Source organism: Pleurodeles waltl, chromosome 7, assembly GCF_031143425.1.
Source record: "Pleurodeles waltl isolate 20211129_DDA chromosome 7, aPleWal1.hap1.20221129, whole genome shotgun sequence".
NCBI classification, from domain to species: domain Eukaryota; kingdom Metazoa; phylum Chordata; class Amphibia; order Caudata; family Salamandridae; genus Pleurodeles; species Pleurodeles waltl.
This window is the reverse complement of record NC_090446.1, coordinates 898,607,498-898,633,875: the sequence shown is the minus strand read 5'-3', so window position 1 is coordinate 898,633,875 and position 26,378 is coordinate 898,607,498. Positions and strand designations below refer to the sequence as shown.

The 26,378-nt window shown below is 47.0% G+C and overlaps 1 protein-coding gene across 1 annotated transcript in view; it reads right to left on the bottom strand.

Moving 5' to 3' along the window:
- CANX (calnexin) overlaps positions 1–26,378 on the bottom strand; it is a 439,945-nt gene that overhangs the window by 53,852 nt on the left and 359,715 nt on the right. The gene's annotated exons all lie outside the window — the stretch shown is intronic.

Genomic DNA, 26,378 nt, shown 5'->3' with positions numbered 1-26,378 from the left:
CGAACTCCCGTTGGGCTGTCGGTGCGGACGCCATCTGAAGTCTTCTGGCTCGACGGTCTCGGAGTGTTTTTCGGGACCGGAACGCACGACAGGCCTCGCAGGTGTCTTCGCTGTGCTCAGGTGACAGGCACAGGTTGCAGACCAAGTGTTGGTCTGTGTAGGGGTATTTATTGTGGCATTTGGGGCAGAAACGGAACGGGGTCCGTTCCATCAGCGTTCTTCAGCACGCGGTCGGGCCGACCAGGCCCCGACAGAGGATCGAAAAACTACCCCGAAGGGCACCGGAGCTCTTCGATCTTCGATGCGGTGTGGAATCTAAGTACGCCGATCCCGAACGCAACAATACCGACGAAAATCTTCCGAAATTAGCTAATTTTCCGTTCCGAAACTCGGAGCGACAGGAACACGTCCGAACCCGATGGCGGAAAAAAAACAATCGAAGATGGAGTCGACGCCCATGCGCAATGGAGACAAAAGGAGGAGTCACTCGGTCCCGTGACTCGAAAGACTTCTTCGAAGAAAAACAACTTGTAACACTCCGGCCCAACACCAGATGGCGAGCTATTGCAGAACATGCGTATCTACAGCGACAGATGCCATCGAACATAACGTATCAATGTGCTGCTGTTTGCATTTAACTAGCCATACAGCAAAGCCAGACAGGTTGTGAACGACTACAAAGAGTTATTTTGTTTTACAAGAGGACCCCGGTTCCTGTCAATATAACACACACATATCCTTTTGCCATCTAGTGTGTTAAGTTCTTCCCGCACTGTCAGGGTGCGGGAAGACAATGGTCAGTTTGATAGTTTTATTTATATGAAATTGTGGCACTATCTATGGAAGGAATTGGGACTTGTAAGGACCGCCGTTGTCCTTGTGCACTTGAATAAATGTTCCTGTTGCTCTCTGATGCCTCTGGTTGCTATTAGGAACGCCACGTTCCATTAAAAAAACTGCAGGATGTGGAGTGGGTGAAAGGGTGGGCCCATAAGCCATATGAGAACTACATTTAAGTTCCAATTGAGGGCTGAAGGAAATTTGGGAGATGCAATCCTTTTAAACCCTTCGATGAAGGCTTTAACAGTGATTGTGAAAAGGGATGTATAGTCTCTGTTCTGCATGTATGCTTCCACAGACAACAAGTGTAGGTGGAGGAAGTGTATGCTAAACCAGCTTTTAGGAGTTGTAGCAGGCAGCAAATGTTATCTTGCACACTGACCTTGAGGGGATTGGTGTGTATTAACGCAGTAGTAGACAAACATGTTCCACTCTGCTGTATAGCAGTGATCTGCGTCTCATGTAGAATTAATGTTCACTCTCTGGGTGCTTGAGATATCCAAATTCCATATCCTCTGGCAATAAACTGCTTACGGATCTGGGTGTTTGAGCTGGCCCTTGGGCTGAGTAAAAGGTTCTGACATCAGGGGAAGTTTCTGGAGTGGGCTGACCAACACCTCGAGCATCCTGGAGTACCATAGTTGTCTGACATTGGTTGGTGCAACCTGGATAAGGGTCATGGACTTTTGCCTTATTTTCGTAAGAACATATGGAATGAGTGTGAGGAAGAAAAGTGTAAGCTAATATTCCTGACAAGTTTATAGTGCACTGACCTGGAATTTTGGGTGTGGATACCAGGAGGTGAAGTTTTGACATTCTCCATTCTCAGGGTGGTGGATAGGTTGATGGTTAGAGTGCCCCAGTGACTAAAGCACCTGAGAAAAACTTGTGATTTCAGTTCCTCTTCGTGGGTTAGCAGATGCATCCTGCTTAGCAGGTCCACTAAACTGTTTTGCACCCCTGCAAATACTTTGCCAACAGATAAGTTGTGGCGAATCACACAATGTCAAAACCCCTGTGCTAGTACAGAGAGCTCGGCAGACTGGGTGCACCACTGCCTCTGAATGTATTACATGGATGTAAAGTTGTCCATCTTTATGAGGAGTGTCTCCTGGTGTATTCTTTCCTGATGACGGCATTTGGATGGAACCTAGGAAGAGCTGCATCTTTTGGGATTGGTGGTTTGACATTTTGACATTGATGATTATTTCCAACTTGTGGAGAACGAATACTGCTGTTTGACAGTGTGCTAGACATTGTTTACTGCAGCTTTCCAGAAGTCTGTTTAGATATGGAGAGTCGTGAATGGTGTTTCTAAGCAGATACCACTGCAAGACACTTTGTGAACAGCCTTTGAGCTTTAGTGAACTCGAAGGGTAGAACTTGAATCAATAGTTCTCTCAACTTAGCAAAGCAAAGGTACAGATGGTGGGCTGGATGAATGGAGATGTGGAAGTAAGTCTTAAGACCAGAGGTACCATGAAGTTCCCTGTTGGGAGGACATCTTGTAGAAGATCTCCAACACAATGTAGTGGTTAGGAGTCCAAAGGTCAAGGATTGGCAGGATAGACCCATTCTCATCAGATATTAAACAGCTGAGAAACTTCTTTGCGTTGGTGTAGGGGCACCAGCTCAATGGCTCATTCAGCTAGAATCACCTGTAGCATCGCCTTGACCAGCTGCAAATGATCTGTGCTCAGGAGGCTACGTCGAGGCAACATGTTTGGTGACAGTGTGGAAATCGAGGAAGTACCAGTCTAGCAAGAGCAATCAACTAGCTGAACTAAGTGCCTCCCAATGGGGCAAAGTAACCTATCTTCACCAGATAGGTGTTTAGTGGTGGAAAGTGCTAAAGAACAGGAGTAACGGGTTTGAGGCTAACCACTCTGTGAGCAGGGCTTGGACAGCTACATGTCCTGAAAGCACTGCAGGTGAGGAACCTGCTCCTGGGTGGATGCAGGAGTCTTGGAGGACTGAATGGCATCAGAGAATTTGGCAATGTCTGTATTGTTGCTTCACTACAAAATCCCACCAACCTCTGAAATAGAGATGCTACCTACGGCACAGCAAACTGGGAAGGTGCTACTGCAACTCTGGCCAAAGACGCGAGATCCGTAGCCAGTTGTAGAGATGAAGGATGACACTAGTGTTCATATCTCTGGAGCCGGTGTCTGCGGCGTCCAGGGCATCTTTGATGCTTGTATTGGTTATAATGCACTGGACATACTTTTACCCTCGTGCAATAGCTCTTCTCCTTTCTTCCTGCATGCTTGATGAGGTCCTGCAATTCCTCCTAACACTGTCTGACCCAGAGCAAGAGCAGACCAACTATTTGAGATGTGTCAGCTCCCACTGCCAGAAACTTCCTGGAAGCATTTATCCGTTTCTCTTTAGCCAGTCAAGGGGCATTGACTGTACTTAATCAAGTTTGAATCAGGTTTGAATGCTGTGAACAATGAGGAGATTATGATGGGACTCAACATGGATATATACTGAGTTCTATATGACATGTTTGAGGTTTTTTCCCCCAACTCTTGGTGCCAGGGCTGCTTGTTTTGACTGGATGCTGAAAAGTATCGGGTGCAGACTTCAAGATGCCTTTGAGCATTAAGAAGTAGTGTATCAAGCTCGCTCTTTAGTCTCTAAAAGGAAAACGTCACTGTTTTGGAAAATGTGCATCTTCACCTTGCAGGGGGAAAGAGGAGGAATTGTAGTAGGGTCTCTAGCCCTTAAGGCCCTGGAGGTGTAGGGTGCCTTCTTTCTTGCTGGCCAACTTCTGTTTTTTTAAGGTTGCAGAGGAGTGTTATGTGCTAGATTGGGAGCTGAAGGCTTGGAAAAAGCCTTCCTTGTGGAATGGTGGATGTACATCTTTTGCCTCTCATTGTTGACATCCAGTAACAGCTACTGGATACTCCATTCTGTTGTGTCGGGCATCGACGAGCAGCGTGCCCTGCACTTTTCGGTGAAGGCTTGCTCGACGTCGAGCAAGGTTGAGTTGAGGGGTGTCCGTTAATGGAGCTGACCCAGAGGGTCAGTTCTTCTTGAGAATGACTACTGGCTTGATGCCAGACTCTTTTGGAGTGGCCCTCTGCCTTGGCCCAAGAAGCCGTAAGAGTCCAGAAGACTAACTTCACTCCATCACTGGTGCCCCTAGGTGTGGACCTGGTCTTAAGCCCAGGCTGCTTCAGAGCAGGGCACACAGGATCTTCTTGATCAACACTTGAGCCTACAAAAGACGTCATCTGAGATTTTGCCACCCTGGACCGCTAGAAGGCTGGACTGGGCTGCATCCTTCTCCTTGGGTTAAAGAGGTTTTCTGGCCTATAAATATCAGGGGTAACCTATGATGTGCAGGATACCTTTGTCTGAGCCTGAGGGTTGTCTTGTAGCGAAAGGGTTGGCATGACTCCTCACCATGGTCTTGCAACAAATGTTGCACTTGATTTACCAGGAGCACTTCCGTCTTTCACCTAGGGCAAAACTGGAAGAGTGCCTGTTCCACAGGGTCCCCTCTCCCCCACCCCCCAACATTCAACAATACTACCCAGAATTGTCGAAATTCAGCCAATGCTGGTAGGTGGGAATGTTGACGGAGGTAAAAAAAAGTAGGCAATGCAGTGCCCTGAAAGAAGGCGTGCAGGCATCAGTGAAAATCCTCTGATGGGTATAAGATAAGCAGACATTTTTGAAGTTGCTGGGATCAAGTACTCAAAGGCTTGAATGCCCAAACCCAATGGCAGAAGAATACAATCAGACGAGGTGGTGTTCTCCAGGTGCACTGTGTACCAAAGGAGGAGTCACAACAGGCCTCGTGACCTGAAAAGTCTTTAAAGAAAAACAAGCTGTAAATGTCCCAGCCCAACACTAGATGACAAGTGCACAGAGCATGCTTCTTTACAGCCACACAACCCAATTTTTTTATTTTTTTTATCCCAAGGTAAGTAACTTGCTCTTCTAACAGATATCTAGTCTAACAAAGATAATGAGAAGGTAGGCTTTCCAAGAGGAAGCAGGAGTGAGATACTTCCTTGAATTGCATACCATATTTGTCCACAACCCTTTGATAAGTTGACCATACATGGTGATATCAGGAGGCAGAAGTCTAAAGGGATGTGTGTCGACTGCTGCCAAGTCCTATTGTGCCTCAGCAAATTCTGGGCACTCATTCTGGGAACATGGACACATCCATGCTCTCTGCCTCTTCTTCCCTGAATAATTACTGCTGTTCCTCCTCTTCCTCCTGGGGTTCTGGAGTTAATGGGGCTCCAACTCTTCGACCTTCCTTCTGTGCTGGAGGCTCTTGCAGGATTCTGAACTCCCATAGTGAGGAATCACATTTTTTTCTTTTGTGTAAGTGCCTCTATTTCTGCCTCAAAAAACACCTCTTTTCGATCTTGGCGGACCGTTCTTCGACATAGGTGATTCAAGCTTTCATTTTCAACAAAGTCTTTCGCTCCTATGTCGAAAGGTCTCTACTACAATCGTCTCTCAACGTCTTTTTGTTTTTTCTTTTACTCAACCACATGCAGTAACCTTGTACTGGGATCCGAGAAGCTCTTTCAGAGTCCGCTTGCCTTTGGTCAGTGATTTCCTCGTCGTTGAGGCAACTTTTGTTGTTTTTGACTCTGCAGTCAGAGTCCCACCCGTATGTTTTTTTCGAATTTTTGTGGTGTTGTGTCTCGAATTCAGATGTTGACGACTCTCCGCTCTACACCCAAGCTTTCTACCTCTGCACCTTCAGTAACATTGTCATCATCGCTTGAGAAACCTAGATCTTTCAGAGATGGTGTTTGTTTCTGACCTTGCATGGGGTAGTGTGCCTAGCTGCTTCTGCCTCACCTTCAAGGTCTTCACCTTGAACCCAGCGCAGGCCTTGCAGCCCTCAATTTGGTGCTGGTCTTTCTGAGCAAATTTGTGACGGCACTTCAAGCAGAATTGAAAAGGGGTATTCCTCATGCAGAACAGGGAACCAATTCCCATCTAAGATTGTATTTCACATGATGTGTATGGGTGTTGAGTGACCGCAAGCTGGGCACCTCGCATGTTCTGCTGTTTAACTGGGTAATAAAAAAAAAGATTTGCATACATCACAAACTTCCAGGAGAGGCAGTGGGCATATGTGAATCTACACTACATGCTACAAAACAAAATAGCTACAGGGTGACATTTTCCATTTGTAGCATATGTGTAATAGATGCACATGCTCTGCATCAATTGTAAAGTAGTGACTCCCATGAGCGGCGGCCAGCAAGAAGATGGAGATGTCTGGAACAAAGTCCTTTAAACTGTCAGGCCAACTCTATTTTTTTGGCGGGCTAAGACCAGGGGCATAGCTTGGTCAGTAAGATTAAGAAGGGGTGCTTCAGATTTTCAGACAATCAGGCTGACATATAATGTTTAAATACATTTTACGACAAGTAGGGTTGAAAGGTGTAGGAAGCAGACTATATCATACATCAAAATGAGATACCGTGCAAAGAGTACAGGGATTCCCTTACTAGAGGACAGAGGTTTGCTCTAGCAATCCTAAAGTGCTCTTTTAGGGAGGTAGTGAGGTTGTGCAGTCTTAGGCTTATCAGAGAGGAGTGTTTGACATCTGCAAACACACACACAGTCAATAAATGAGAACTCAAGAAGGAGATCCATGTAAATTTACAAAAATAACAAGTATGTTTATACATGTTTTGGCACCAGAATCAAAACGATCAGTTAAGTAAGTTTAGCAAGAAAAATTCGTAGTTTTGAAATGAGTGAAATTTCTGGAATCCAAAAAACAAAGATGACAAGACAGATACAGTACAGTGACTTACAAGGTCCAAAAGATGCTGCAGCTGAAGACTGGGGATCCAGTCGGGAGGAACCAACAAGTGGGTTACAATCTTGAGATGTCCGTGGATGAGGAGACACCTTTAGCTGTCTCCGTGGGCCAGGGGCGATGGGTGCTGAGGTGTCCTAAGGCATCTGGATTTTCTACACCGAAGCACTTGCAGTTGATTGGGCCTGCACGCAGAGGCTGTAGGTGACATTGGTGAGTCAGTGGGTAAGCCCAAGGTGGTCGCTGGAGGGCTTGGGTCCCATGTTTGCACCATTGGTCCACTTCAACTTTGCCAAGGTGGCACTGGTGCAGTGGTGCTTTTAGGTGTAAGGTTTTCTGTGGTCCGGTGTCCTCTCTGATCTTTTGGGATGCAAGCAAGATGCAGGCACCGCTGCTTCATGGGAGTTCTGCGGTTATAGTTAAAGGCAGGCAGGCCTCCCAGGCGTTTGGAGGGACAGCAGCTTGCAGGATGAGTCAACTTTGACAGGAACAGCAGAAAGACCAGCAGGGCTGGGGCTAAGTCAGGTGCTTCTTCCTTGGGTTTTTCTTTTGCAGCTCTTGGGTGTCCTTCATAGATCGCCAGGAATTTGCTTTCCTGGTTCCAGGGTGCCCCAGAAACACTGACCAGAGTTCCTAAATCTGCAAAGACCAAGGTGGCGGGATTTCTATACGCTGTGTCCACATCAGGTGGCACACCTTAGGGACGGGACTGACCTGAGGGGTGGACACCTCTCTGAATACTAAATTTTCTGCCTGTCCAGGTGCCAAATGGTCCTGGGGCAGGAGGGTCGGCAGCTCTCCTGTGAGTGATGCCAGGTCATCCTGTTGCGTGGGGGGTGTAAATACCTATCCCAAAGCAGGGTTAGCCGCCAGAAGGCAAAGGTACCCCCCCCCCCCCCCGACGGGGTCAGACGTGTGTCTGGTGTTGGCAGGCTGGATAAAACTGGTCAGTTCACACACAGATAAATGGTTGGTTGTCAGGGGGCACCTCTAAGGTGCCCTCTGGGTGCATTCATTAATAAATTCATTACTGGCATCAGTGAGGGTGTATTTATATGAGATTTTTGATACCAAACTTCCCTATTTTCAGTGAAACCATGAAATGGCCATAATATAGCTAGGGAAATTGTATTGACCAGTATCCAGCATATGTATTTAAAAATGGCTTCCCTGTTCACTGACTATATACAACAATTGACAAGGACACTACAGGGGCATATCTGCTCGAGCAGGTATGTCCTCACATGTAATATAATGCACCCTGCTTTAGGGTTGCAAGGCCTGCTGTAGGGGTGACTTACCTATATTGCATGCAGTGCTAGGGGACATAACACAGCCTGTGTGCCATGTTCCCTAGAACGTGTTTTCACTTTTAGCTGCACCAAGATATGCAGCCTGCAATGGCAGTCTGCATGTGGTAGGTGAGGGGTCCCTGAAGGTTGCACAATACACGTTGCAGCCATTGGGGTCCTTCTTTGGTACGGTTTTAGGGAAAGATCTTGCACTGGGGACCTGGTTAGCAGGAATTCAGTGCACTTTCATTCAACACTGCATCGAATACCAGGCAGTATGTGCTATTTCAAAGTAAGGAATAGCATGCACAGAGTCCAAGGGTTCCCCTTAGAGGTAAGATAGTGGCAAAAAGAGATAATACTAATGCTCTATTTTGTGGTAGTGTGGTCGAGCAGTAGGCTTATCCAAGGAGTAGTGTTAAGCATTTGTTGTACATACACATAGACAATAAATGAGGTACACACACTCAGAGACAAATCCAGCCAATAGGTTTTTGTATAGAAAAATATCTTTTCTTAGTTTATTTTAAGAACCACAGGTTCAAATTCTACATGTAATATCTCATTCGAAAGGTATTGCAGGTAAGTACTTTAGGAACTTCAAATCATCAAAATTGCATGTATACTTTTCAAGTTATTCACAAATAGCTGTTTTAAAAGTGGACACTTAGTGCAATTTTCACAGTTCCTAGGGGAGGTAAGTATTTGTTAGGTTAACCAGGTAAGTAAGACACTTACAGGGCTTAGTTCTTGGTCCAAGGTAGCCCACCGTTGGGGGTTCAGAGCAACCCCAAAGTCACCACACCAGCAGCTCAGGGCCGGTCAGGTGCAGAGTTCAAAGTGGTGCCCAAAACACATAGGCTAGAATGGAGAGAAGGGGGTGCCCCGGTTCCGGTCTGCTTGCAGGTAAGTACCCGCGTCTTCGGAGGGCAGACCAGGGGGGTTTTGTAGGGCACCGGGGGGGACACAAGCCCACACAGAAATTTCACCCTCAGCGGCGCGGGGGCGGCCGGGTGCAGTGTAGAAACAAGCGTCGGGTTCGCAATGTTAGTCTATGAGAGATCTCAGGATCTCTCCAGCGCTGCAGGCAGGCAAGGGGGGGGTTCCTCGGGGAAACCTCCACTTGGGCAAGGGAGAGGGACTCCTGGGGGTCACTTCTCCAGTGAAAGTCCGGTCCTTCAGGTCCTGGGGGCTGCGGGTGCAGGGTCTCTCCCAGGTGTCGGGATTTTGGATTCAAAGAGTCGCGGTCAGGGGAAGCCTCGGGATTCCCTCTGCAGGCGGCGCTGTGGGGGCTCAGGGGGGACAGGTTTTGGTACTCACAGTATCAGAGTAGTCCTGGGGTCCCTCCTGAGGTGTCGGATCTCCACCAGCCGAGTCGGGGTCGCCGGGTGCAGTGTTGCAAGTCTCACGCTTCTTGCGGGGAGCTTGCAGGGTTCTTTAAAGCTGCTGGAAACAAAGTTGCAGCTTTTCTTGGAGCAGGTCCGCTGTCCTCGGGAGTTTCTTGTCTTTTCGAAGCAGGGGCAGTCCTCAGAGGATGTCGAGGTCGCTGGTCCCTTTGGAAGGCGTCGCTGGAGCAGGATCTTTGGAAGGCAGGAGACAGGCCGGTGAGTTTCTGGAGCCAAGGCAGTTGTCGTCTTCTGGTCTTCCGCTGCAGGGGTTTTCAGCTAGGCAGTCCTTCTTGTAGTTGCAGGAATGAAAATGTCACTTACCCAGTGTACATCTGTTCGTGGCATCAGTCGCTGAGATTCACATGGTATGCATGAGCTCGCCATCTGGTGTTGGGTCGGAGTGTTACAAGTTGTTTTTCTTCGAAGAAGTGTTTTCGAGTCACGGGACCGAGTGACTCCACCTTCTGTGCTCATTGCGCATGGGCGTCGACTCCATCTTCGATTGTTTTCCCCGCAGAGGGTGAGGTAGGAGTTGTACTATAGTAATAGTGCCCGCGCAATGAAAAATGTAAGTATGTACCTATTAAAGGATTAAGTAATATATATACAAATGTACAAAATTGAAGGTAACTTCTGAACTGCTACAGGCTTCCGGGGAGGTGGGTGGGTCCATGTGAATCTCAGCGACTGATGCCACGAACAGATGTACACTGGGTAAGTGACATTTTCAGTTCGATGGCATCTGTCGCTGTAGATACACATGGTATGCATAGACTAGTAAGCAGTTATTTCCCCATAAGCGGTGGTTTAGCCTGTAGGAGTAGAAGTTGTCTGAAATAGAGTTCTTAATACAGCTTGACCTACTGTAGCTTGTTGTGCGGATAGCACATCTATACAGTAGTGTTTGGTGAATGTGTGAGGCGTAGACCAAGTGGCTGCCTTACATATTTCTTGCATTGGGATGTTTCCTAAAAAGGCCATTGAAGCACCTTTTTTCCTTGTTGAATGTGCCCTGGGAGTAATGGGCAGTTGTCTTTTTGCTTTAAGGTAGCAGATTTGGATGCATTTAACTATCCATCTGGCTATACCTTGTTTTGATATTGGGTTACCTGCATGAGGTTTTTGGAATGCAATAAATAGCTGTTTAGTTTTTCTGATGTTCTTCGTTCTGTCAATGTAGTACATTAATGCTCTTTTGACATCTAATGTATGTAGTGCTCTTTCAGCCACAGAATCTGGCTGTGGGAAGAATACTGGTAGTTCTACCGTTTGATTTAGATGGAATGGAGAAATAACTTTTGGTAAAAATTTTGGATTAGGTCGTAGGACGACCTTATTTTTATGTATTTGTATAAAAGGCTCTTGTGTTGTGAACGCTTGAATTTCACTTACTCTTCTTAGAGATGTAATGGCGATGAGAAAAGCAACTTTCCAGGTGAGGAATTGTATTCCGCAAGAGTGCATGGGTTCGAAAGGTGGGCCCATGAGTCTTGTTAGAACCACGTTTAGGTTCCATGAAGGAACAGGTGGTGTTCTTGGTGGTATAATTCTTTTAAGCCCTTCTATGAATGCTTTGATAACTGGTATCCTATACAAGGAAGTTGAATATGTAGTTTGCAGGTATGCAGATATTGCTGCAAGGTGTATTTTAATAGAAGAGAAGGCTAGCTTTGCTTTTTGTAAATGGAGCAAGTAATTTACTATATGTTTTGGAGTTGCCTCTAGTGGTTGTATCTGATTATGATGGCAGTACCAAACAAATCTTTTCCACTTACTTGCGTAGCAGTGTCTAGTGGATGGCCTTCTGGCCTGCTTTATGACTTCCATACACTCTTGGCTAAGTTGTAAGTGTCCGAATTCTAGGATTTCAGGAGCCAGATTGCTAGATTCAGCGATGCTGGGTCCGGGTGTCTGATCTGTTGGTTGTGTTGCGTTAACAGATCTGGTTTGTTGGGCAGTTTGATGTGTGGTACTACAGACAGATCTAGCAGTGTTGTGTACCAGGGTTGTCTTGCCCACGTTGGTGCTATTAAAATGAGTTTGAGTTTGTTTTGACTCAATTTGTTTACTAGGTAAGGAAGGAGAGGGAGAGGAGGAAAAGCGTAAGCAAATATTCCTGACCAGTTCATCCATAGGGCATTGCCTTGGGATTGCTTGTGTGGGTATCTGGACGCGAAGTTTTGGCATTTTGCGTTCTCTTTTGTTGCAAATAAGTCTATTTGTGGTGTTCCCCAGAGTGTGAAGTAGGTGTTCAGAATTTGTGGGTGGATTTCCCATTCGTGGACTTGCTGGTGATCTCGAGAGAGATTGTCTGCCAGCTGATTCTGGATCCCCGGAATAAACTGTGCTATTAGACCAATTTGATGGTGGATTGCCCACTTCCATATTTTTTGAGCTAACAAGCTTAACTGCGTTGAATGTGTTCCTCCTTGTTTGTTTAGATAATACATCGTTGTCATGTTGTCTGTTTTGACAAGGATGTATTTGTGGGTTATAATTGGTTGGAAAGCTTTTAGTGCTTGAAAAACTGCTAATAATTCTAGATGATTTATATGCAGTTTTGTTTGATGTATGTTCCATTGTCCTCTTATGTTGTGTTGATTGAGATGTGCTCCCCACCCTGTCATGGAAGCATCTGTTGTTATTACGTACTCTGGCACTGGGTCTTGGAAAGGCCGCCCTATGTTTAAATTTATACTGTTCCACCATAGAAGCGAGAGGTAAGTTTGGCGGTCTAGCAACACCAGATCTAGAAGGTGACCCTGTGCTTGAGACCACTGTGAGGCTAGGCACTGTTGTAAGGGCCTCATGTGCAGTCTTGCGTTTGGGACAATGGCTATGCATGAGGACATCATGCCTAGGAGCTGTAGTATTGTTCTTGCTTGTATTGTTTGGTTTGGAGACATGTGTTGAATGACCCTGTTGAAATTGTGGATCCTTTGTGGAGTTGGCGTTGCTACTCCTTTTGTCGTGTCTATTATGGCTCCTAGATATTGCTGTACTTTGCTTGGCAGAATGTTTGATTTTGCAAAGTTGACGGTGAACCCTAGTTTGTAGAGGGTTTGTATGACTTGATTTGTGTGGTTTGAGCATTGTGTGAGCGAACTGGTTTTGATTAGCCAGTCGTCTAGATACGGGAACACATGTATTTGCTGCCTTCTGATGTGTGCAGCGACTACTGCTAGGCATTTTGTGAATACTCTTGGAGCGGTTGTTAAACCAAAAGGCAATACTTTGAATTGGTAATGTATTCCTTTGAATACAAACCTTAGATATTTCCTGTGTGATTGATGTATTGGTATATGGAAATATGCATCCTTGAGGTCTAGGGTTGTCATGTAGTTGTGTTTTTTGAGCAATGGTAACACTTCTTGTAGTGTGACCATGTGAAAGTGGTCTGATTTGATGAATGTGTTTACTACTCTGAGGTCTAGAATTGGTCTCAGTGTTTCGTCCTTTTTTGGTATCAAGAAGTACAGTGAATAAACTCCTGTGTTTATTTGTGTGCTTGGTACTAATTCTATTGCATTTTTTTGCAGTAGTGCTTGAACTTCTATCTCTAGAAGCTGTGAATGGTATTTTGTTAAATTTTGTGATTTTGGTGGTATGTCTGGAGGGAATTGCAGGAATTCTATGCAATAACCATGCTGGATAATTGCTAAGACCCATGTGTCTGTAGTTATTTTGTCCCATGCTTCGTAATATTGACGTATCCTCCCGCCCACTGGTGTTGTGTGGGAGGGGTGTGTGACATGTGAGTCACTGCTTGTTGGTAGTGGTTTTGGGGCTTTGAAATCTTCCCCTATTCCTAGGGAATTGCCCCCCTCTATACTGGCCCCGAAAACCTCCCCTGTACTGTCCCTGGTAGGTGGGCGGTGCGGACTGTGAGGTGCTAGCTTGTGTGGCCTGACCCCGAAACCCTCCTCTAAAAGGTGTTTTGCGGAAGGTGTTATAAGATCCTCTGCTCTGCGGGGAGTAGAGTGCGCCCATGGCCTTGGCAGTGTCAGTGTCCTTCTTGAGCTTTTCTATGGCTGTGTCGACCTCCGGACCGAACAGAAGTTTCTCGTTTACTGGCATGTTAAGCACTGCCTGCTGAATTTCTGGCTTGAATCCAGACGTTCTGAGCCATGCGTGCCTACGGATGGTAACCGACGTATTAATGGTTCTTGCGGCCGTGTCTGCTGCATCCATGGAGGAGCGTATTTGATTGTTGGAAATGTTTTGACCCTCCTCAACAACCTGTTTTGCTCTTTTTTGCAGATCTTTTGGGAGATGTTCAATGAGATGCTGCATCTCATCCCAGTGGGCTCTGTCGTATCGCGCTAGCAGCGCTTGTGAATTTGCGATGCGCCACTGGTTTGCTGCTTGGACAGCAACCCTCTTCCCGGCTGCATCGAACTTCCTACTTTCTTTATCTGGGGGAGGTGCATCCCCAGAAGTGTGTGAGTTTGCCCGTTTTCTGGCAGCCCCTACCACCACAGAGTCTGGTGGCAGCTGAGAGGTGATGAATACAGGGTCCGTAGGAGGCGCCTTATACTTTTTGTCCACCCTAGGCGTCACTGCCCTACTTTTAACTGGCTCCTTGAAAATGTCCTTTGCATGGCGTAGCATGCCTGGGAGCATCGGCAGGCTTTGGTAGGAGCTGTGGGTTGAGGAGAGGGTGTTAAATAAAAAATCATCCTCTACTTGTTCCGAGTGTAGTTCCACATTATGGAATAGAGCTGCTCTAGCCACCACTTGTGAGTAGGCTGTGCTGTCTTCCGGTGGTGATGGCCTAGTTGGGTATGTGTCTGGGCTGTTATCAGACACTGGTGCGTCGTACAAGTCCCACGCATCCTGATCTTGGTCATCGTGGCTCATGGCGGTGTGAGCTGGCGAATGTGACGGGGTGTAAGTTGGCGAAGCCGGAGTTACAGGTGGAGGCGAGGGAGGAGGTGTTACCTTTTGTGTTGTTTGTTGCTGAGGAGTAAACTGAAGCGTTCTCTTTCGTTTGACAGGTGGAAGGGTACTGATCTTCCCAGTCCCCTGCTGAATAAAGATACGCTTTTGCGTGTGATCCACGTCAGTGGATTGCAGTTCTTGTTCAAATCTATGTTTCTTCATTTGAGAAGACATAGAATGCTCTTCGGTATAGGAGCCAGAAACAGGGTCTGATGTCGCTTTTTTCGGCTCCGAAAACCCTGTCGATTGTTTTTTCGGCTCCGAGGTAACCTTCCTCTTTTTCTGTGCCGAAAATTCTTGGCCTCTATGGTCTTCGGCGCCACTGTCTCGGCGTCGATCGGTGTCGACACCGAACTCTCGGTGTCGATGCTTCTGTTTAGCACTCTCTCGGTCCCGAGGAGGCTGCGTGCCGGTGTCTCGACCGAAGTCGGACGATCTCGACACTGAATGGGCCTTTTTCGGTGCCGATTGTTGGTCACCGAGAATTTGGGTGGAGCCATGGCCGGTTGGCAGTGGCGTCCCCTGGGCCTTCTTTCCTTTTTTAAGGTTTGATCTCGACGTCTTACTCACAGTTCTTGTAGAGTGTAGCTCGTCGGAGTCTGAATCCTGGATGGAAAAGGATTCCTCCTGTTCTTCTTCTGTCTCGAACTGTCGACGCTCTTTTGGCGTGGACGCCATCTGCAGTCTTCTCGCTCGACGGTCGCGCAGAGTTTTTCGGGACCGGAACGCCCGACAGGCCTCGCAGGATTCTTCACTGTGCTCGGGTGACAGGCACAGATTACAGACCGAGTGTAGGTCCGTATAAGGATATTTGTTGTGGCATTCGGGGCAGAATCGAAACGGGGTCCGTTCCATCGGCGTTGTCCTCCACGCGGTCGGGCCGACTAGGCCCCGACGGGGTGCCGAAATCTACCCCGAAGGGCACCGAAGCGCTTCGATGTTCAACGCGTCGTCGTATGTGTCTATCTCTAACCGGATCGCAACGATACCGTCGGAAATCTTCCGTCTTCAGCTATCTTTCCGTTCCGAAACTCGGAGCGACAGGAACACGTCCGAACCCGATGGCGGAAAGAAAACAATCGAAGATGGAGTCGACGCCCATGCGCAATGAGCACAGAAGGTGGAGTCACTCGGTCCCGTGACTCGAAAACACTTCTTCGAAGAAAAACAACTTGTAACACTCCGACCCAACACCAGATGGCGAGCTCATGCATACCATGTGTATCTACAGCGACAGATGCCATCGAACTCTAATTTTCTAGGGTTCAGGGTAGCCCTTAAATACTAAATTTAAGGGCGTGTTTAGGTCTGGGGGGTTAGTAGCCAATGGCTACTAGCCCTGAGGGTGGGTACACCCTCTTTGTGCCTCCTCCCAAGGGGAGGGGGTCACAATCCTAACCCTATTGGGGGAACCCTCCATCTGCAAGATGGAGGATTTCTAAAAGTTAGAGTCACTTCAGCTCAGGACACCTTAGGGGCTGTCCTGACTGGCCAGTGACTCCTCCTTGTTTTTCTCATTATTTTCTCCGGCCTTGCCGCCAAAAGTGGGGCCTGGCCGGAGGGGGCGGGCAACTCCACTAGCTGGAGTGTCCTGCTGGGTTGGCACAAAGGAGGTGAGTCTTTGAGGCTCACCGCCAGGTGTGACAATTCCTGCCTGGGGGAGGTGTTAGCATCTCCACCCAGTGCAGGCTTTGTTACTGGCCTCAGAGTGACAAAGGCACTCTCCCCATGGGGCCAGCAACATGTCTCGGTTTGTGGCAGGCTGCTAAAACTAGTCAGCCTACACAGATAGTCGGTTAAGTTTCAGGGGGCACCTCTAAGGTGCCCTCTGTGGTGTATTTTACAATAAAATGTACACTGGCATCAGTGTGCATTTATAGTGCTGAGAAGTTTGATACCAAACTTCCCAGTTTTCAGTGTAGCCATTATGGTGCTGTGGAGTTCGTGTTTGACAGACTCCCAGACCATATACTCTTATGGCTACCCTGCACTTACAATGTCTAAGGTTTTGTTTAGACACTGTAGGGATACCATGCTCATGCACTGGTACCCTCACCTATGGTATAGTGCACCCTGCCTTAGGGCTGTAAGGCCTGCTAGAGGGGTGTCTTACCTATACTGCATAGGCAGTGAGAGGCTGGCATGGCACCCTGAGGGGAGTGCCATGTCGACTTACTCGTTTTGTCCTCACTAGCACACACAAGCTGGTAAGCAGTGTGTCTGTGCTGAGTGAGAGGTCTCCAGGGTGGCATAAGACATGCTGCAGCCCTTAGAGACCTTCCTTGGCATCAGGGCCATTGATACTAGAAGTACCAGTTACAAGGGACTTATCTGGATGCCAGGGTCTGCCAATTGTGGATACAAAAGTACAGGTTAGGGAAAGAACACTGGTGCTGGGGCCTGGTTAGCAGGCCTCAGCACACTTTCAATTGTAAACATAGCATCAGCAAAGGCAAAAAGTCAGGGGGCAACCATGCCAAGGAGGCATTTCCTTACACAACCCCCCCCCCCAAACGAAAGAGGATGAGACTAACCTTTCCCAAGAGAGTCTTCATTTTCTAAGTGGAAGAACCTGGAAAGGCCATCTGCATTGGCATGGGCAGTCCCAGGTCTGTGTTCCACTATAAAGTCCATTCCCTGTAGGGAGATGGACCACCTCAACAGTTTAGGATTTTCACCTTTCATTTGCATCAGCCACGAGAGGTCTGTGGTCAGTTTGAACTAGGAAGTGAGTCCCAAAGAGGTATGGTCTCAGCTTCTTCAGGGACCAAACCACAGCAAAGGCCTCCCTCTCAATGGCACTCCAACGCTGCTCCCTGGGGAGTAACCTCCTGCTAATGAAAGCAACAGGCTGGTCAAGGCCATCATCATTTGTTTGGGACAAAACTGCCCCTATCCCATGTTCAGAGGCATCAGTCTGCACAATGAACTGCTTAGAATAATCTGGAGCTTTTAGAACTGGTGCTGAGCACATTGCATGTTTCAGGGTGTCAAAGGCCTGTTGGCATTCCACAGTCCAGTTCACTTTCTTGGGCATTTTCTTGGAGGTGAGTTCAGTGAGGGCTGTCACAATGGATCCATATCCCTTCACAAACCTCCTGTAATACCCAGTCAAGCCAAGGAATGCCCTGACTTGAGTCTGGGTTTTTGGAGCTACCCAGTCCAGAATAGTATGGATCTTGGGTTGGAGTGGCTGAACTTGGCCTCCACCTACAAGGTGGCCCAAGTAAACCACAGTTCCCTGCCCTATCTGGCATTTGGATGCCTTGATAGAGAGGCCTGCAGATTGCAGAGCCTTCAAAACCTTCTTCAGGTGGACCAGGTGATCCTGCCAGGTGGAGCTAAAGACAGCAATATCATCAAGATAAGCTGTGCTAAAGGACTCCAAGCCAGCAAGGACTTGATTCACCAACCTTTGGAAGGTGGCAGGGGCATTCTTTAAACCAAAGGGCATGACAGTAAACTGATAATGCCCATCAGGTGTGGAGAATGCTGTTTTCTCTTTTGCTCCAGGTGCCATTTTTATTTGCCAGTACCCTGCTGTCAAGTCAAAGGTACTTAAGAATTTGGCAGCACCTAATTTGTCTATTAGCTCATCAGCTCTTGGAATTGGATGAGCATCTGTCTTGGTGACAGAATTGAGCCCTCTGTAGTCCACACAAAACCTCATTTCTTTCTTTCCATCTTTGGTGTGAGGTTTGGGGACTAAGACCACTGGGCTAGCCCAGGGGCTGTCAGAGCGCTCAATTACTCCCAATTCCAGCATCTTGTGGACTTCCACCTTGATGCTTTCCTTAACATGGTCAGACTGTCTAAAGATTTTGTTTTTGACAGGCATGCTGTCTCCTGTGTCCACATCATGGGTACACAGGTGTGTCTGACCAGGGGTTAAGGAGAAGAGTTCAGGAAACTGTTGTAGGACTCTCCTACAATCAGCTTGCTGTTGGCCAGAGAGGGTGTCTGAGTAGATCACTCCATCTACTGTACCATCTTTTGGGTCTGATGACAGAAGATCAGGGCGAGGTTCACTCTCTGCCTCCTGATCCTCATCTGTTACCATCAACAGATTGACATCAGCCCTGTCGTGGAAGAGCTTAAGGCGGTTTACATGGATCACCCTCTTGGGGCTCCTGCTTGTGCCCAGGTCCACCAAGTAGGTGACCTGACTCTTCCTCTCTAGTACTGGGTAAGGGCCAGTCCATTTGTCCTGGAGTGCCCTGGGAGCCACAGGCTCCAGGACCCAGACTTTCTGCCCTGGTTGGAACTCAACCAGTGCAGCCTTTTGGTCATACCAAAACTTCTGGAGCTGTTGGCTGGCCTCAAGGTTTTTGGTTGCCTTTTCCATGTACTCTGCCATTCTAGAGCGAAGGCCAAGTACATAGTCCACTATGTCCTGTTTAGGCTCATGGAGAGGTCTCTCCCAGCCTTCTTTAACAAGGGCAAGTGGTCCCCTTACAGGATGACCAAACAGAAGTTCAAAGGGTGAGAATCCTACTCCCTTCTGTGGTACCTCTCTGTAAGCGAAAAGCAGGCATGGCAAGAGGACATCCCATCTCCTTTTGAGTTTTTCTGGGAGCCCCATGATCATGCCTTTTAATGTCTTGTTGAATCTCTCAACCAAGCCATTAGTTTGTGGATGGTATGGTGTAGTGAATTTATAAGTCACTCCACACTCATTCCACATGTGCTTTAGGTATGCTGACATGAAGTTGGTACCTCTGTCAGACACCACCTCCTTAGGGAAACCCACTCTGGTAAAGATACCAATGAGGGCCTTGGCTACTGCAGGGGCAGTAGTTGACCTAAGGGGAATAGCTTCAGGATACCTGGTAGCATGATCCACTACTACCAGGATATACATATTTCCTGAGGCTGTGGGAGGTTCTAGTGGACCAACTATGTCCACACCCACTCTTTCAAAGGGAACCCCCACCACTGGAAGTGGAATGAGGGGGGCCTTTGGATGCCCACCTGTCTTACCACTGGCTTGACAGGTGGGGCAGGAGAGGCAAAACTCCTTAACCATGTTGGACATATTGGGCCAGTAGAAGTGGTTGACTAACCTCTCCCACGTCTTGGTTTGTCCCAAATGTCCAGCAAGGGGAATGTCATGGGCCAATGTTAGGATGAACTCTCTGAACAGCTGAGGCACTACCACTCTCCTAGTGGCACCAGGTTTGGCGTCTTTGGCCTCAGTGTACAGGAGTCCATCTTCCCAATAGACCCTATGCGTTCCATTTTTCTTGCCTTTGGACTCTTCAGCAGCTTGCTGCCTAAGGCCTTCAAGAGAGGGACAGGTTTCTTGTCCCTTACACAGCTCCTCCCTTGAGGGTCCCCCTGGGCCTAAGAGCTCAACCTGATAAGGTTCAAGCTCCAAAGGCTCAGTTCCCTCAGAGGGCAGAACTTCTTCCTGAGAAGAGAGGTTCCCTTTCTTTTGCTGTGTTGCAGTTGGTTTCCCAACTGACTTTCCTGTTCTCTTGGTAGGCTGGGCCATTCTTCCAGACTCCAGCTCTACTTGTTCACCCTGTGCCTTGCATTGTGCTCTTGTTTTCACACACACCAGTTCAGGGATGCCCAGCATTGCTGCATGGGTTTTTAGCTCTACCTCAGCCCATGCTGAGGACTCCAGGTCATTTCCAAGCAGACAGTCCACTGGGATATTTGAGGAGACCACCACCTGTTTCAGGCCATTGACCCCTCCCCATTCTAAAGTAACCATTGCCATGGGAGGTACTTTTCTCTGATTGTCAGCGTTGGTGACTGTGTAAGTTTTTCCAGTCAGGTATTGGCCAGGGGAAACCAGTTTCTCTGTCACCATGGTGACACTGGCACCTGTATCCCTCAGGCCCTCTATTCTAGTCCCATTAATTAAGAGTTGCTGTCTGTATTTTTGCATGTTAGGCGGCCAGACAGCTAGTGTGGCTAAATCCACCCCACCCTCAGAAACTAGAGTAGCTTCAGTGTGGACCCTGATTTGCTCTGGGCACACTGTTGATCCCACTTGGAGACTAGCCATACCAGTGTTACCTGGATGGGAGTTTGGAGTGGAACCTTTCTTGGGACAGGCCTTGTCTCCAGTTTGGTGTCCATGCTGTTTACAGCTATGACACCAGGCCTTTTTGGGATCAAAGTTTTTACCCTTGTACCCATTGTTTTGTGAAGAGGCTCTGGGCCCACCCTCCTGTGCAGGTTTTTGGGGGCCTGTAGAAGACTCTTTACTATTTTTAGTTTTGGTTGTCTCATCACCCTTCCCCTGGGGAGGCTTTGTGACCCCTTTCTTTTGGTCACCCCCTGTTGAAGTCTTGGACACCCTTGTCTTGACCCAATGGTCCGCCTTCTTTCCCAATTCTTGGGGAGAAATTGGTCCTAGGTCTACCAGATGCTGATGCAGTTTATCATTGAAACAATTACTTAACAGGTGTTCTTTCACAAATAAATTGTACAGCCCATCATAATTACTTACACCACTGCCTTGAATCCAACCATCTAGTGTTTTCACTGAGTAGTCTACAAAGTCAACCCAGGTCTGGCTCGAGGATTTTTGAGCCCCCCTGAATCTAATCCTATACTCCTCAGTGGAGAATCCAAAGCCCTCAATCAGGGTACCCTTCATGAGGTCATAAGATTCTGCATCTTGTCCAGAGAGTGTGAGGAGTCTATCCCTACACTTTCCTGTGAACATTTCCCAAAGGAGAGCACCCCAGTGAGATCTGTTCACTTTTCTGGTTACACAAGCCCTCTCAAAAGCTGTGAACCATTTGGTGATGTCATCACCATCTTCATATTTAGTTACAATCCCTTTAGGGATTTTCAACATGTCAGGAGAATCTCTGACCCTATTTATGTTGCTGCCACCATTGATGGGTCCTAGGCCCATCTCTTGTCTTTCCCTTTCTATGGCTAGGAGCTGTCTCTCTAAAGCCAATCTTTTGGCCATCCTGGCTAACAGGAGGTCATCTTCACTGAGAGCATCCTCAGTGATTTCAGAAATGTGGGACCCTCCTGTGAGGGACTGAAAATGTCACTTACCCAGTGTACATCTGTTCGTGGCATTAGTCGCTGCAGATTCACATGTTTGGCACAGTCCGCTGCCTGGTGTTGGGCTCGGAGTATTACAAGTTGTTTTTCTTCGAAGAAGTCTTTTTGGTCACGGGACCGAAGGACTCCTCCCTCTTTGGCTCCATTGCGCATGGGCGTCGACTCCATCTTAGATTGTTTTCCCCGCAGAGGGTGAGGATGGAGTTGTTTGGTATAAATAGTGCCCATGCAATGGAGTGAATATGTATGTATGATAAGAGTTTCTAAAAATTATTTACAAATGTTCAGATGTTTAAGGTTTATGATCTACTTCTAAACGGCTACAGGCTTCCCGGGGAGGTGGGAGGGTACATGTGAATCTGCAGCGACTAATGCCACGAACAGATGTACACTGGGTAAGTGACATTTTCAGTTCGATGGCATATGTTGCTGCAGATACACATGTTTGGCATAGACTATAAAGCAGTTACCTCCCCTAAAAGCGGTGGTTTAGCCTGTAGGAGTTGAAGTAGTTTGGAATAATGTTCTTAGTACAGCTTGGCCCACTGTAGCTTGTTGTGCATTTAGTACGTCTACACAGTAGTGTTTAGTAAACGTATGAGGCGTAGACCAGGTTGCAGCCTTACATATTTCGCTCATAGGAATGTTTCCTAGAAAGGCCATTGTAGCACCTTTCTTTCTGGTTGAGTGTGCCTTTGGTGTAATAGGCAATTCTCTTTTGGCTTTAAGATAGCATGTTTGAATGCACCTGACTATCCATCTAGCAATGCCTTGTTTAGAGATTGGATTTCCTATGTGTGGTTTTTGAAAAGCTATGAACAGTTGTTTTGTTTTCCTGATTAGCTTTGTTCTGTCAATGTAATACATTAGTGCTCTTTTGATGTCCAATGTATGTAGTGCCCTTTCAGCCACAGAATTTGGTTGTGGGAAGAACACTGGCAATTCTACTGTTTGATTTAAATGGAATGGTGAGATTACTTTTGGCAGAAATTTTGGATTTGTTCTTAGAACTATTTTATTGTTGTGTATTTGAATAAATGGTTCTTGTATGGTAAATGCCTGTATTTCACTTACTCTTCTGAGGGATGTGATTGCAATGAGAAATGCGACCTTCCAGGTTAGATATTGCATTTCACAGGAATGCATGGGTTCGAAAGGGGGACCCATGAGTCTTGTTAAGACGATGTTAAGGTTCCATGAAGGAACTGGTGGTGTTCTTGGTGGTATAATTCTTTTTAGTCCTTCCATGAATGCTTTAATAACTGGTATTCTAAATAGAGACGATGAATGAGTAGTTTGTAGGTAAGCAGATATAGCTGCGAGGTGTATTTTTATAGATGAAAAAGCGCGATTCGCTTTTTGCAAATGTAGTAAGTATCCTACTATGTCTTTAGTAGAGGCATGTACTGGTTGTATTTGATTGGCATGGCAGTAGTAAACAAATCTTTTCCACTTAGATGCATAGCAGTGTCTAGTGGAAGGTTTTCTAGCTTGTTTTATGACCTCCATGCATTCTTGTGTGAGGTCCAAGTGTCCAAATTCTAGGATTTCAGGAGCCAAATTGCCAGATTCAATGATGCTGGGTTTGGATGTCTGATCTGTTGTTTGTGTTGTGTTAACAGATCTGGCCTGTTGGGTAGTTTGACATGCGGTACTAGTGAAAGGTCTAGTAGAGTTGTATACCAAGGTTGTCTTGCCCATGTGGGTGCTATCAGTATGAGTTTGAGTTGGTTTTGACTCAACTTGTTTACTAGATATGGAAGGAGAGGGAGAGGGGGAAAAGCGTACGCAAATATCCCTGACCAATTCATCCATAGAGCATTGCCTTGTGATTCGCGGTGTGGGTACCTGGATGCGAAGTTTTGGCATTTTGAGTTTTCTCTTGTTGCGAACAAATCTATCTGGGGTGTTCCCCAAATTTGAAAGTACTTGTTCAGAACTTGGGGGTGAATTTCCCATTCGTGGACTTGTTGGTGGTCTCGCGAAAGGTTGTCTGCTAGTTGGTTTTGTATTCCTGGAATAAATTGTGCTATTAGGCGAATGTTGTTGTGAATCGCCCACTGCCAAATTTTTTGTGTTAGGAGGCACAATTGTGTTGAGTGTGTTCCTCCTTGTTTGTTTAGATAATACATTGTTGTCATGTTGTCTGTTTTGACAAGAATGTATTTGTGTGTTATTATGGGTTGGAAGGCTTTTAACGCTAGAAATACTGCCAACAGTTCTAGGTAATTGATATGAAGTTTTGTTTCGTGTATATCCCATTGTCCTTGAATGCTGTGGTGATTGAGGTGTGCTCCCCACCCTGTCATGGAAGCATCTGTTGTTATAACGTATTGAGGCACTGGGTCCTGAAATGTCCGCCCTTTGTTTAAATTTTTGCTGTTCCACCATAGAAGCGAGAGGTATGTTTGGCGGTCTACCAACACCAGATTTTGAAGTTGACCCTGTGCCTGTGACCATTGTGATGCTAGACACTGTTGTAAGGGTCGCATGTGTAGTCTTGCGTTTGGGACAATGGCTATGCATGATGACATCATGCCTAGAAGTTTTAGCACAAATTTTGCTTGTATCTTTTGGTTTGGAAACATAGCACTTATTAGCTTGTGGAATGCTTGCACTCTTTGTGGACTTGGAGTGGCAATTCCTTTTGATGTGTTGATGGTTGCTCCTAGATATTGTTGTGTTTGACACGGTTCTAGGTGTGATTTTGTGTAGTTGATGGAAAACCCCAGTTTGTGAAGGGTTTGTATGACAAAGGTGGTGTCGTTTGCGCATTTTTTTACTGTGTTGGTTTTGATTAGCCAGTCGTCTAGGTAAGGGAACACATGTATCTGTTGTCTCCTGATGTGTGCTGCTACTACTGCTAGACATTTTGTGAACACTCTTGGTGCAGTTGTTATTCCGAATGGCAACACCTTGAATTGGTAATGTATTCCTTTGAATACGAACCGTAGGTACTTTCTGTGAGAAGGGTGTATTGGTATATGAAAGTACGCATCCTTTAGGTCTAATGTGGTCATGTAATCTTGCTGTTTGAGCAGTGGAATGATGTCTTGTAGTGTGACCATGTGAAAATGGTCCGATATGATGTAGGTATTTAGTGTCCTGAGATCTAATATTGGTCTCAATGTTTCGTCTCTTTTTGGAATTAGAAAGTACAGGGAGTAAACTCCTGTGTTTTTTTGTTGTACTGGTACTAATTCTATTGCATCCTTTTGCAGTAGTGCTTGAACTTCTAGTCCTAAAAGTTCTAAATGATGTTGTGACATTTTGCGTGTTTTGGGGGGGATGTTTGGTGGGAAGTTGTGGAATTCTATGCAATAGCCATGTTGGATTATTGCTAATACCCAATTGTCTGTTGTAATCTGTTGCCAAGATTGGTAGAATTGGCTTAGTCTTCCCCCCACTGGTGTTGAGTGAAGGGGTTGCGTGACTTGAAAGTCACTGTTTAGGTGGAGGTGTTTTTGGAGTCTGGAATCTTCCCCTACTCCTTGGGAATTGACCCCCCCGATATCCCCTGAAACCACCCCTTTGGAAGGAACCCTGATATGGTGTGGTTCTTGATTGTTGGCTGGTGGTGTCTGTGGGTTGGCCACGAAACCCCCCTCTAAATGGAGTTTTTCTGAAAGAGCCTCTGCTCTGCGGGGAGTAGAGTGCGCCCATGGCTTTGGCCGTGTCTGTGTCCTTTTTAAGTTTTTCAATGGCTGTATCCACTTCCGAGCCAAACAGTTGTTTCTCGTTGAAGGGCATATTAAGGACAGCCTGCTGGATTTCAGGTTTGAAGCCTGAAGTGCGTAGCCAAGCGTGTCTCCTTATGGTGACAGCAGTGTTGACTGTTCTTGCTGCAGTATCGGCTGCGTCTAGTGAAGAGCGGATTTGATTGTTTGAGATCGTTTGTCCCTCTTCCACTATTTGCTGCGCCCTTTTTTGGTATTCCTGGGGAAGATGGTCTACGAGAAGTTGCATCTCGTCCCAGTGTGCGCGGTCATATCTGGCCAGCAGCGCTTGTGAATTTGCGATGCGCCACTGGTTGGCTGCCTGTGACGCCACTCTTTTCCCTGCCGCGTCAAATTTTCTGCTTTCTTTGTCCGGAGGTGGGGCGTCGCCAGATGTATGTGAATTTGCTCTTTTGCGAGCTGCCCCTACTACCACAGAGTCGGGTGGTAACTGCGAAGTAATAAACACTGGGTCTGTGGGTGGTGGTTTGTATTTCTTATCCACCCTTGGGGTGATGGCTCTTGATTTTACGGGCTCCTCAAAAATTTGTTTTGCGTGCCGTAACATCCCTGGTAGCATTGGGAGACATTGATATTGGCTATGTGTAGCCGAGAGGGTGTTAAATAAGAAATCATCCTCTATAGGATCGGAATGCAGTTGGACATTGTGGAAGTCTGCAGCCCTAGCCACCAGTTGCGAGTATGAGGTACTGTCCTCTGGCGGTGACGGCTTTGTGGGGTATGACTCGGGATCATTGTCCGGCACTGGGGTGTCATACAGGTCCCAAGCGTCTTGATCCTGATCGTCATGACTTATGGTAGTTTGCGCTGGTGAGTGCATTTGTGGCGGTGTTTGTGCCGGCGATGCCTGTGGAGGAGAGGGCGGAGGCGTGACTTTTTTAACCACTTTGGCTTGTGGTTGTGTGTCATCCTTTGGAAGTCCGATCTTTCTTTTCCTCATGATTGGGGGAAGGGTTGATATCTTCCCTGTATCTTGCTGGATGCACAGTCTCTTTTGTGTGTAGTCCGATTCTACACTTTGGAGCTCTTGTCCAAATTTGTGCATTTGGCCACTTAGTCCTTGTTCCTCTGAGTAGGATGAAGGTGTGGTATTTTTCGGCGCCGAGAGAGAATCTTTTTTCGGTTTCGGCACCGACAGAATTTTTGTTCCTTTCGGCATGGATTCTCGGTGCCGATGTCTTTCGGTGCCGGTATCTTGTTTTTGTCTCTCGGAGCCGCTTTCTCGGCTCCGAGGTTGCTCCATGGCGGTCCCTCGACCGGAGTCGGGTGTCTTCGCTATGGGCGTGCCCTTTTTCGGCCCCTTCGACGGGTCGCCTGATTTATGGGT